The 13,554-nt window shown below is 36.5% G+C and overlaps 1 protein-coding gene across 9 annotated transcripts in view; it reads left to right on the top strand.

Moving 5' to 3' along the window:
* The window catches only part of NUMB (NUMB endocytic adaptor protein), a 156,500-nt gene that overhangs the window by 46,046 nt on the left and 96,900 nt on the right, over positions 1–13,554 (top strand). For all 9 annotated transcript variants that reach the window (XM_020911204.2, XM_070469603.1, XM_070469605.1 and 6 more), the window contains exon 2: positions 274–405. The gene's annotated coding sequence lies outside the window, so the exon portion shown is untranslated. The remainder of the gene's footprint in view (positions 1–273; positions 406–13,554) is intronic.

Below are 13,554 nucleotides of genomic sequence, written 5' to 3'. Positions count from 1 at the left end.
AAAGTATTGAAGCTTCAGCTTCAGCATTAGTCCTTCCAATGAATATTCAGGACTGGCACATACAATTTATGTCTTCACTAAAATCCTATAATTGTTAAGAAGTAGAGCTGGATTAAATCCATATTACCCAAATTCATTTTAGTGAAACCTGTGCATTCACTTCTGTGTGATCTTACCCTCCTCTAACAGCCCCTGTTCAGTTGTAGAGATGGACTTATAAATGATTTTAAAAAGGCATCTATATTTAACATTTTCTTTCTTTGAAAATTTCAGATTTGGGACTTAAGCAACTTCTTCCAAGGAAGAAGGCCAGTGCAGCTGCTGTTATAACCCAAGATCTTGATCCACATCCATAGATTGGAATATTGGTGGGCCAGCCATCCTCAGATACCTCACTCAGGACAGGTAAGTGAAAGAGAAATCAGGATAAGAAAAGTAGGATGAATGTTAATAGTCTTCCTTCCTATTTCTTATTAGATGCAAACAGTTGACTTCCTTTAAGAATTTAACCCTTTAAGCTGGTTAAAAACATAGCATCTGGAATCTTAGGTGGTTGGGGCAAAAGATTCTCTTGTAAAATATGTCAGATGTTAACAGTGGTGAAACTTAGGATTATTAAAGTTTTTTTCTTTCTCGTTTTGTACATTTTCCAGATTGTATTTATGAACTTGTGTTATTTATTTATTATTGCGTAACAAACCACTCAAAACTTAGTGGTTTTAGACTTGTCAGTCATTTATTTTGCTTGTGTATCTGTAATTTGGGTAAGGCTCACTTGGCGGGGACAGCTTGTCTGTGAACAAGAGGAGCGAGGTGGGGTTGCTGGAGGAAAGGGGGTAGCTCATTCCCTGGGAGCTGTAATCGTTTGAAGGCTTGCTCACTCTGTGTCTGATAGTTAATGCTGGCTGTTGGTAGGGACCTGGGTTGTAGGCCAGAACACCTATATATGACCTGTTTTTGACTTTTTGGTTTCCTCACAGCATATTGGCTGGGTTCCAAGAGAGAGCATCCCAAAAGAACAAGGTGAAGTTGTATGGCATATTTGACTTAGTTTTTGGAAGTCACGTACTGTTACTTTGCTCTCTTCTAATGGTTGAGGTAGTCATGAAGGTCTCCTCAGGTTCAGAGGAGTAGCTGGACATAGAACCCTACCACTTGGAGGGAAGAGTATTAGCATAAGATTATAAGAGCGTATGGCATGGAATCTGCCATTGTAAGATAAAAGAATATAAACATGGGTGTAATAAATGAAAAAGATGAATATTTGGAGGAAATTATGGTGTATGAGTCCAATAAGAATTTTGTGTTCTCTTCTTGTTTACTGAAATATACTCAAAATAAGATGCCTAAACAGGAAGAAGTAAAATCAATTTTGAGTTTTATTTCATATCGACAAAGCAGCATGCTGCTGTACTCAAAAGTAGAGACAAAACTTTATAAACAAGATGAAAAATAAGATTTGTAGTTCAGGTTTTTTTGTTTCTAGAAAATGCTAGTCATTTTTGTTCAAAGTCTACTTGGGTGTTTTATTTTCTTGTTTATTTTAATAATTTGAGAATTATTTGGGAAACTGGTTTCTAATATAGTAGATATGAAATGTTTAACAAAAGTATTTAAAATTGGCAAGGAAGTGATTGTCATAGCATAGAATTGACCATATTAATCTTTTTTCTTTTTTTTGGCCGCATATGACATATGGGATCTTAGTTCCTTGACCAAGGCTTGAACCCTTGCCCTTTTCTTTGAAAATATGGAGACTTAACCACTGGACTGCCATGGAAGTCCCCATATTAATCATTTTTTAACTGTACAGTTCAGTGGTAATAAATATGTTCACACTATTGTGCCACCAATCTCCTAAATCTTGCAGAACTCTTAAATCTTGCAAAATTGAAATTCTACCCAATAAACACCTCCCTATTCCCCTCTCCCTTTAGCCCCTGGCAACCAGCTTTCTATATTCTGTGTATAAATTTGATCACTCTAGGTACTTCATGTAAATGGAATTATATAGTATTTATCTTACTGTGACTGGCTTATTTCACTTAGCATGGTGTCCTTGAGGATCACACATGCTGTAGTATGTATCAGAGTTTCTTTCATTTTAAGGCTGAATGACATTCCATTGTTGGTGTATAGCACATTTTATTTATCCGTTCATCCTTTATTGGACACTTGGGTTGCTTCCACCTTTTGGCTATTGCGAATAATGCTGCTACGAGTATTGGTATGCAATATCTCTTTAAGCCCATGCTTTCAGTTCTTTTGTGTGTATGCCCAAAAGTGGCATTGTGGTGCTTTGTTTAAGTTTTGAGGAGCTGCCATACTGCTTCCATGGCTGCTGCATTGTTTCACATTCTCACTACCAGTGCAGAAAGGTTCCAGTTTCTCCACATCCTCACCAACTCTTGTTGGTTTTTCAGTAAAGGTCTTTCTAATGGGTATGAGCTGGTATCTCATTGTGGCTTTGATTTGTATTTTTCTAATGATTAGTGATATTGAGCCATCTGAGCATCTTTTCATGTGCTCGTTGGCTTTTATACAAATATAGTTTCTTTGGAGAATATCTATTCAAGTCCTTCACCTATTTTCTAACCAAGTTGTTTGGTTTTTTTGTTGTTGCTGAATTGTTGGAGCTCTAGATGTTAACTGCTTATCACATACAAGATTTGCATTCTCACTATCACTGTCTTGCATTTAGGTCTCAGTGGAGTCTTTCACCTGTCAGATAGGCCCCCAGCCAGCCTTTTTTCTTCCAGCTTTGTTTTCTAGTCTGTTAGGAAGTTACTTTGCGTAGGTATCTGCGTTCATTTTCACATTACAGTCGATGCTTACCTCAGTTTACTGTGCTCTGCAGATGCTGCATCTTTTACACATTTAAGGTTTGTGGCCACCCTGCATGGAACAAGTCTGTTATGTCATTTTTCCAACAGCATTTGCTCACTTCATGTACCTGTGTCACATTTTGGTAATTCTCACAATATTTTAGACATTTTCATTTTCCTTATATTTGTTATGGTGTTCTGTGATCAGTGATCTTTGGTCTTACTGTTGCAAAAGATTATGACTCTGAAAGCTCAGATGGTGGTTAACATTAGTCTTAAATTAAGGTATGTACTTTGTTTTCTTAGACATAATGCTATTGTACACTCTAAATATTTAGACTACAGTGTAAGCATAACTTTTCCCCAGTTTTATTGAGATATCATTTAAGTGCTGTGCTGTGCTTAGTCGCTCAGTCATGTCCGACTCTTTGCGACCCCAAGGACTGTAGCCCACTAGGCTCCTCTGTCCATGGGGATTTTCCAGGCAAAGATACTGGAGTGGGTTGCCATGCACTCCTCCAGGGGATCTTCCCAGCCCATGGATCGAACCCAGGTCTCCTGCCTTGCAGGCGGATTCTTCACGATCTGAGCCACCAGGAAGTACAGCAGTGTATAAGTTTAAGGGATACAGCATAATGATTTGACTCACATATATCATGAAGTGATTATCACAGTAAGTTTGTTCAGTCACTAAGTCATATCCGACTCTTTTCCAATCCATGAACTGCAGCACACCAGGCTTCCCTGTCCTTCACTATCTCCTGGAGTTGCTCAAACTCATTTCCATTGAGTCAGTGATGCCATCTGACCATTTCATCCTCTGCCCCCTTCTCCTCTCAGTGAAACTCATCTGTCATCTCATAGTATAACAAAAGGAAAAACTGCAGCCCTCCAGGCTCCTCTGTCCATTCTCCAAGCAAGAATACTGGAGTAGGTTGCTATGCCCTCCTCCAGGGGATCTTCCCAGCCCAGGGATTGAACCCAGGTCTCCAGCATTGCAGGTGGATTCTTAACCAACTGAACCACCAGGGAAGCCCATAGTAAAACAAAATTAAAAGGAAAAAATTTTTCCTTGTGATGAGAACTCTTAAGATTTACTTTCTTAACTCTCATTTATAGCATACAGCAGTATTCATTATATTTACCATATTGTACATTATATCCCTAGTACATACTTATAACTGGAAGTTTGGACCTTTTGATTGCCTTCATGTAATTCTCCCCTTCTCCACTCCCCTCCCTCTGGTAACCACAAATCTTTTTTTCTATAAATTTTGTTTTTGATGTGTAATTGACCTACAGTCTCCAAAATTCAGTTTTAGAATATCTTCATTACCATCCCCCCATAAAATTCCTTGTGCCCATTTGCAATTAATTCTTGTACCTATGTCTAGCCTCAGGTAGTCAGTAATCTACTTTGTGTTTTAAAAATTTGCTTTTTCTGGAGATTTCATGTAGTTGGAATCATACAATATGTGGTCTTGTGTCTGGCCTTTTTCACTTGGCTTAATTTTTTTTTAAGATTTTTTTTTTTGATGTGGACAGTTTTTAAAGTCTCTATTGAATTTGTTATGGTATTATTTCCATTGTTTATGTTCTGGTTTTTTGGCTGTGAGTCATATGGAATTTAGCTCCTTGATCAGGGATTGAGCTCACACCCCCTGCATTGGATTGCCAGGGATGTCCTTAGCTGCATTGTTCTTTTTTATTAGTGAATAGTATTCCATTGTGTGGCGATACCACATTTAAAAAATTCATCGGTTGATAGACTTTTGGATTGTTTCTCCTTTTTGACTGTTATTATATTTGTGTTATTGTATTTATCATCTCATGCTTTAAACCTTTTCTACTTATGTGATTAATATGTGCCTATAGTATTGTCCAGATACAGTTTAAATGTACACACATTGAAGGATATGCTAAAAATATTTTAGTAATGGGATATAGGATCAAAAAAGTTTGAAAGTCACTGTTCTAGTCCAGAACAGCCAGAAAACAGAAAGTAATCAGAATTATCCTAAGTCACAGGTCTGATTTACCACTCATAATTATGCTCTACTACTTGTGAAATAAATTTCTAAATGTGGTGTTTAAGGAGCCCTACGTTATGGGCCTAAACTCTTATCTGTTTTCTAGCTACCACTTCAGTTTTATAGCTCACTGCTTCCTTTTAGATTATTTTCACCAAATTCATTGTAGTTCCTTCAATACATTCTGCCTTTGAGCTTCTGCCAGCTATTCCCTTTGCCTAGAATGCTGCTTCTTGCCCACCTCTTGGGGGTACTTTGATAAATTATTTAAACTCCAGATACATTGCCTCTTTGAATCACTCTGTGGCTCACCCAAGTCAGTGTCACCACTTCATCTTCTATGATACCTCTGTATGTAGTATCTACCTTTGTTATAGCAACTCTCAAACTAAATTGCAATTATATATTAGTGTATCTGCATCCTTCACTGGACTGCTACATCCGTGAGGACAAGGAATGGACCTGTTTATCCAATATGTGTTGAGTAAATGAATGAGTAGTAGTCTCATGGGGGAGTCGCATGACCCTGAGAGTGAGCACCTTCTTCAATTCTGTGCTGGGGTACCTACCTCACTGCCTCATCCTAGTTTAGACCCTGTGGTGGTGGTTTAGTCTCAAAGTTGTGTCTGACTTTTGTGACCCACCCACCAGGCTCCTCTTTTCATGGGATTTCCCAGGCAAGAAAACTGGAGTGGGTTGCCATTTTCCTTCTCCAGGGGATCTCTTCCTGACCCAGGGACCAAACCCAGGTCTCCTGCATTGCAGGCAGATTCTTTACCATCTGAGCCACCAGGGAAGACCTGTTAAAGTAGGTTAGGTTAAATTTTTTCTTTTTAAAAATGTGTAGTTGGGTCCTTTCTCCTATCCCCTTGATATGATTGTCCTAAATCCAGAGACTGTTGAGATTTGGATAATTACTTGTTAGATGCAGATTTTTTTTTCTCTCTTTTTTTGGTGGCCCCCTGAGGCTTGTGGAATCTTAGTTCCCTGACCAGGGGTTGAACCTGTGCCTTGCTATGACAGTGCCAAGTCCTAACCACTGGACTGCCAGGGAATTCCCAAAATTTTCTAATTTTATCATTTTGGGAATCGTTTAGAAATCTAGCTTCCCTCTGTATTTTCTAAATTAAGCCTTGCCTTTTTCAAAAAAAGAAAAAAATGATGCCACACTACCTGTTAGAGATGCAAAGTTTTGCATTTTCAAAAGGGTCATTAATTTAGTTGGAAAGGATAGTAGCAATTGTTAATGAAAAGCTTTCAGGACAGTCAAGGTGATATGTTGAGACTTCTGTCATAAGTACTGTTTGTTTCTTCAAAAGGCCTGCTGATGGTTTGATCTCAGGAACAGAGAAAGAAGACTCTTGATACTGAATCATTTTAGGAATTAAAGATTTTCATTAGTAAGCAGAATGAATGATATCAGAATTTCCTATGTAAAGCAGGACAACTGTGGTTTGGAGAAGCTGAAAAAGAACTTTTTCTCAGTGGTTATGACAGTGGTGAAATGATAACAATACCAACTGCTGTTTACATTTATTTGTGTACCAGATGCTGTTTTAAGCCATGCATATACTTTCTTCTTTAATTCGGATGAGGTAGATGGTTTTACAGATGAAGAGACAGGCCTAGACTGGTTAAATGACTTTGAAAACCAGAAGGAGAATTTAAATCCAAGATTAATTCCAAAGAGTGGATGCTCTTTCCACTGCACATGGTACTGATTTGAATGTCTTTTACTTATACTGAACTATCTTATTTTTTAGGCCAAAGGATAGATGTTCAAGTGGTCTTCTGGGAGGGTAGAATGGAAAGTTGATTTTATAATCACCTTCTATTCTTGTTTTATAGGGTGGCATTGTTGTATATAGATAAGAAATTTGAGGGCCAGCAGTAACTGATAGCATAACAGCTGTTTCTTTGAAGTTGAAGGTAGTTATTACAATTTTAAGTTAATCCCATTTTAAAGGATCAGTTTTAATTGTTTTATCCTTACAAGTTATAGCTAAATTCCCTTGTGTTCTATTTGCCTGACTTTGGGGGTACTAAATTTTAATATTTCTTTTAAAAGAAACTTTTATAAGAAAAGGATTAAGGAAATGTCTCTTGCCATATTACATGTTTCTTCGTTTTTTAAAAAACTTTAGTTGGTTTACAATACTGTGTTAGCGTAGGCAAAGTGATTCAGTTATATATATGTGTGTATTTTTTTCCAAGTTATCTTCCATTATAGGTTATTACAAGAAATTGAATATAGTTTCCTGTGCTATACAGTAAATGCTTATTCATTTTTATGTGCAAAAAATTGTCATTCTGTAGATTGTGATTCATAAACTAAAACACAGAAACAAAGTTTTGATGTAGCTCAAAGTTCTCGCATACATTTTGTTTGTAAGATCTTTTAATAATTGAAGTTCAATTCAACAACTTTGTACTAATCAATTCATTGAAGATGTTGAGGTAGGTAAGAAATGGGAGCCAAAACTTCATGGTCTTAAAGAATTTTAAATCTATTAGAATAGCTCTATTAGAAGAAATCTATTAGAAAAGATGGAACTTGTAAATAACCATAAAAAAGAAATTATGTTTCTTACATAGATGCCAAATTTCCGTGTGCAACTTATAGTACTTCTTGAGCCTTATAGGTGAGAAATATTCTTACTTGCTTCATGGATATGGCATTTGATCTGTGTCCTGAAGATTGAGTAGTAGTTTACCTAAGTTGGAGCCTGAAAAAAGGTCAGTTTACATTGAGGGGTTACTTAAAGATGAGGAAGAAGAGTGGAGGTGCCCCCTGGTTCATTAAGTGAGGTGTATGGTTTCTGAATCTTTTCATTCCTGTTTGATTTTTTTTTTTTTTAGACTGAACATAGTAGTTTGATTTTTTGGAAAACATTAAAATGGAAGAGAAAGAAAAAGTATATTTTAATTCAAAGGACATTGAAATCTTATTCACAACTTTTGGTTACTTTATTTTTCAGTTCTAAAATTTCTATTTGTTCTTCTTTGTCTTCTGTTTGTTTTTTTTTTTCCTGGTGATTTCTGACTTAACATTTATTTCAAGAATGTTTGATATTTATTTGAGCATTTTTACAATAGCTGCTTTAAAGTCCTTGTGGGACAATTCCAATATCTAAGTTCGTCTCTTCATCAATGTTGTATTTTCCCACATGAGCTGGGATTTTTGTGGTTTTCAGGCTGAGTAATTTTGGTTTGTATCCTGGACGTTCAATCTGAGTATTATATAATGAGATTCTAGGTTTTGTTTACTTTCTGTGAAAAATGTTGATGTTTTTGTTTTAGCATTCTATGGGTTGTGATTCCAATGTCAGTTCAGTATTCACAGCTCTGCCCGTGCTTTTCAGATCTGTCCCATGTGTGTTCCTCTCATTGGTCAGTCAGGGATTTGGGTGTAGGTCTACTCATTTTCTCAGTTTTCAAAGATTATATTATGTTAATTGGCATCAGATTCATACCTTCACAGGTTGAGAGGGAGCTCAGAGCTCATGAACAACTTTGTGGAGACATTTTCTTGAGAATAGGGAGAGAGAAGGAAAAAACAGTGGAGTTTCGCCTGCCCACTTGGCAGCAGGGTTCTATGGGACAGAGAGTAATAGTCCCCTCAAGAGTTTTCGCTCCTGGACGTGTTCCATTCTTAGTTGATTTTTCTGTTGTTGCTTTGCATCCACCACAGAAGGCCTAGGGACTGCGACATTGAGAGTATGGAGAGAAAGGAGAATGAAAAAATACCCAAGTGATTTCCCTGCTTTCTTTGCACTTGAGGAGTTCCTTTTAGAGGAGCCATGGGCTACAAAGTTGCACATGACCAAATGACCAAACACTCCTATTTCTTGTCCTTGATACAAGTTCTGTTGCTTTTCTCAGATCTACCTGTAATGTTTACATTTCAGTCTTCACATAGCTGTTCATGCATTCTATCCAGGTTTTATAGTGTTTATTACTAAACTGTTAGAAATTCTTCCAACATTTTTGTTTTACCATTTTGTTTTGATGTAATTTTTAATTAATGGGAAGTTGTAAAAAGATGACAGGAAGGTTCCTTTACCCAGTGGTTACATCTTATATAGCTAAAACACAATACTCAAACTAGGAAATTAACATTAACACCTACTTTTTATCATGGAACTTTCAAATGCATAAGAATGTTGAAAGAATAGTACCATTATCTAATACCATTATCATACCTAGGAATATTAACAGTATTGAGTTTTTTTGGACTGTAGTCCAGGCGTCTGTTTTGACGCTTGAAAGCTTAAGTTATTGTTCACGGAGATGACTCTCCTGATGAATACACTTATTGATTAATTTGAGAGTCTGGGCTCTTCCAATGTGTGCAATTCAAAGCCGAGAGAGCTGCTTTTTTTTTTTTTTAAGAGAGCTGCTTGATTCTACATTCTTACTCTGTCTCATTCTTCCCTCAGCTCAGACTTCTTGCAGTACTCTAAACAGATACTCATTACAGTAGTCGTTATCAGAAGGTTAGAACTTTGTCAGGCTGATTTATTACTTACATAGAGTTTCTGATATGATATAAAAGGATTGTATAAAGTGTAAGTAATTGAAAATCTGACTACAAGGCTTAAACAAAGAGAAGTTTGTTTTCCTTACATAAGCCTGGAAAGGCAGTTGCTCATGTTGCTTCAGTGACTCAACTAGTGTTGGGGCCCATATCTTTGTGATTTGCTTGGCCTTCATGGTCCTAAGATAACTGCCACAGTTCCCCTACCCACAGTTACCGAGGACAGCAAAAGATCCAGGCCAAGAAAAAGCTTTCCTGGAAATGACTTGCTCAGAAGTGCTGCTAATGTCTCATGGGCCAAAATGGGTTTTATGGACACCTCTAAGTGCCCTCTATAGTGAGAGGCAAGAAGGAAGGAAGGATTGGGAGTGGCTTTTTGGGTAGCCAATAAATATTGTCTGTCCCAGTTGTATGATAACATTCATTTTACTTTAGAAACGCATTCATGTTGTTTCAGTATGCTGTTCAACACATAGGTACTTTATAGTTACATAACATCTTTCTGGGTACTGTGGGAAACATGGAAACAAAATGAATTTTAAATATAGTTGTGAGATTTTGGTTATGCAAGGTGAAACTGGCTTGAATTCTGGGACTTGGTATAATGGTTTTGTGCTGGGAATTTCAGTTATTTTTTGCTCAACATTATTTTAAGATTTAAACATAATGTGTAAATCTAGTTTATACCTACTGACTGTTGTATAATATTGCATTTTATGTGCATTTCTACATTTTACTTATTTATCTGATAACGGATTTCTAGGTGTGGCTTAAAGATTACTAATATAATAGAATTGCTCTGAACTTCCTTATGCATATCCCGTGTTGACTTGTACAAAGGCTTCTCTGTAGTCTACACTGAAGAAAGGAATTCCTGACTTATGATACATACACATACTTAATTTCACTAAATACTGCCAGATTGTTTTCCAGAATGGTTGCCCAGTTTATGCTCCCACCGGCAGTGTATTGGGGTTCCCATTTCCTTAAATTCTCACCGGCATTTGATTTTATTCATCTGTTTAGTCTCTTCAGTCTGATGGGAATAAAGTAGTATTTTATTTTAATTTACATTTCTGTGATTGTGAGGTTGAGCATCTCTTTACTTAGACATCGTTTGTCTCCCTTGCATATTGACTAAAAAAGTTACCCAAATAATACTTGTTAGTTGTATTTATTTTTGAAACTACAAATAGGCAAATATAAAAAGGTTATCTCTAATACTCTAATACAGAGGTAGTTGCTATTAATATGGCTATATCGTCCTGACCTTTAAATGATGCGTACATATACAAATTCATATATACATACACAAATGCATATTTTTGTTTATTAATAGGATCATATACACACTTTCATAACTTAAATTTTCACTTGCCGGTAATTTATGACCATTATGTTTTTCTAAATTATCAACTCACCAGAACCAGTAATTAAAGAATTATGCAAGCCCGTATTATTGGTAACTTGGTGTTAAGTATGGTGGAAGTAGTTAAACTAAAGAAACTGGCAAATGCTACAAATCAGGGCCTCCCCTTCCCTGCTCAGTACCTTCCAGAGCCATTTTATCAGCACACTACTGCTTATGTACATTATATCAGTATAAAGTCCATTTCTATGTATCAGTGGTTCTCAGTATGGTTCTTGGACCAGCGGTATCAGTGTTAACTGGGAATTTGTTAGAAATGCAAATTTTTGGCCTCTACCCAGGCTTACAAAATCAAAAACTCTCCTGTTGGGTCCCAGCTGTCTATGTCTTACAAGCTCTTTAGGTGGTTCTCATGCATGCTAAAACTTGAGAGGCACTGTGTGTGCAGATGTACTGTAAGCTACCTGATTGAGGTGATGACTTCTATATGGTCAATTCCTAGATAAATGTTCATTTAAAAGTCTTTGGATTTGTATTGCCAAATTGAATTCTAAAAAGGCTATATTGGTTTCCATTCTCACCTGAAGGCTAAATCAACTTCATTTTAGATTCTATTCCATGTAGAGAAAAGTAGCTGTATTAAAGATCTTACTTCTTTTTTAGCTGTGTTTGTATCCTTTTATACATCCTAAAACTCAACTCACCTGCATTATCATCAGCAATAAAATACCTTTTGTTATTTATACTTTAAAAGAGAACAATTGAGACAGAAAAAACAAAAACTATGCTTTTCCTGCTGCAGAACACATCTAGCATCACATATGGCTATATTGGTGAGTACCTACCTTTAATCCCTGTTGTGCATGGTTAGTTGAGGCTTCTTTCCTTACCTCTGGTACTTTACATCATTCTGAAACACAACTTTAAAATATATGAAGACTTGCTACTGATGGTGCCAAGCTGTTAAAATGGGGAAAAGATCCCAGCAAGAACTTGTGATTCTTCTTGGCCCACATAGACAGTGAGCTGCAAGTACTTTATTTTAAAGACTTTTATTAGATTTGGAGCCAGTATTGGGAATTTTTTCCTATATAGCCATTGTATATTTTGACATTCAAATTCTAAAATTTTATTCATTTACTATAAATTTTATTTTATCTACTTTTACCATCTGACATTGGGGAAGAGAATGGCTAGCTTCTTGACTGAAACTACTTTAAGAAAATAAACAATCTAGCAGTACATTTATTTCATTTCTTAAGTAAAGATGAATATGAGTGAATTTCTGGCTTTTTTCTGGAATACATATTATATCTGGAATGTTGTATATATCTAAATTTTGTTTCTAACAGTGAGTGAAATATGATAAAGTGAATGTAAATATATTTTACAGCAACATGAGTGTTGACTACAAAGCATTATTTTTTCATGTAATTTATTCCTAGGGAGCTTAAATGTGTTCCATAGTCATCAATGTAATCTAGCTTGCAGGATTTCCTCTTTTTTTCTTCTAGAATTTGTCAAAATTCTTGAAACTTTCTGGAAAACAAATTCAGTGAATAGAGTTTTTTTTAACCTTTCTTTCATTTGAACCACTGTTTTTTTTTGGCACTGTAGCTTGTGGGATCCCAGTGTCCTGACCAGGGACTGAACCCAGGCCACCGTAGAGAAAGCCCAGAATCCTAACCACTAGGCTACCAGGGAACTCCCTGAAGCACTGTCCATAATAGGAAATAGTAATCTTGCTTCTGCAGGAACTTTTGGTCTGATACAAAATAAATTAGTTGACAGAATGTGTATCTGTCAGTTTTCATTTTTAATATTTAATTTACAAATGATTAAAAATGAGTTTTCAGAGCCACAATAGACAATATTGATTTTTAAAAGAAATAAGTTAATTATGATAAATCATTTATTCTAATAAGCTTCTACCAAATTTGCTTTCGTAATAGAATCATTAAAATGTTTTAAGTCATTTCTCACTTAAAAAAAAAGTCCTCACAGGAAGTATGTCTTACAAGGGAGAAGTTTTCCATAATTTCCATTTTAGTAATAAGATTTTTTCTATTCAGTTCAGTTCAGTTACTCAGTCGTGTCTGGCTCTTTGGAACCCCACGGACTGCAGCATGCCAGGCTTCCCTGTCCATCACTAACTTCCGGAGTTTACTCAAACTCATGTCCATAGGGTCAGTGGTGCCATCCAACCATCTCATCCTCTGTCACCTCCTGTCTTTCTGCCTTCAATCTTTCCCAGCATCAGGGTCTTTTCCAGTGAGTCAGTTCTTCGCATCAGGTGGTGTTTCAGCTGGATCAGGTTGGAGTTTCAGCTTCAGCATCAGTCCTTGCAATGAATATTCAGGACTGATTTCCTTTGTGACTGACTGATTTATCTCCTTGCAGTCCAGGGGACTCTCAAGAGTCTTCTCCAATGCCACAGTTCAAAAGCATCAATTCTTCAGTGCTCAGCTTTCTTTGTAGTCCAACTCTCACGTCCATACATGACTATTGGAAAAACCATAGCTTTGACTAGATGGACCTTTGTCAGCAAGGTAATGTCTCTGCTTTTTAATATGCTGTCTAGGTTGGTCATAGCTTTTCTTCCAAGGAGCAAGGATCTTTTGATTTCATGGCTGAAGTCACCATCTGCAGTGATTTTGGAGCCCAAGAAAATAAAGTCTCTCACTGTTTCCATCGTTTTCCCATCTGTTTACCATAAAGTGATGGGACTGGATGCCATGATCTTAGTTTTTTGAATGTTGAGTTTAAGCCGGCTTTTTCACTCTCCTCTTTCAC

This window comes from Odocoileus virginianus, chromosome 6 (genome assembly GCF_023699985.2).
Source record: "Odocoileus virginianus isolate 20LAN1187 ecotype Illinois chromosome 6, Ovbor_1.2, whole genome shotgun sequence".
Lineage (NCBI taxonomy): Eukaryota > Metazoa > Chordata > Mammalia > Artiodactyla > Cervidae > Odocoileus > Odocoileus virginianus.
This window is presented reverse-complemented; position numbering and strand designations above follow the sequence as displayed.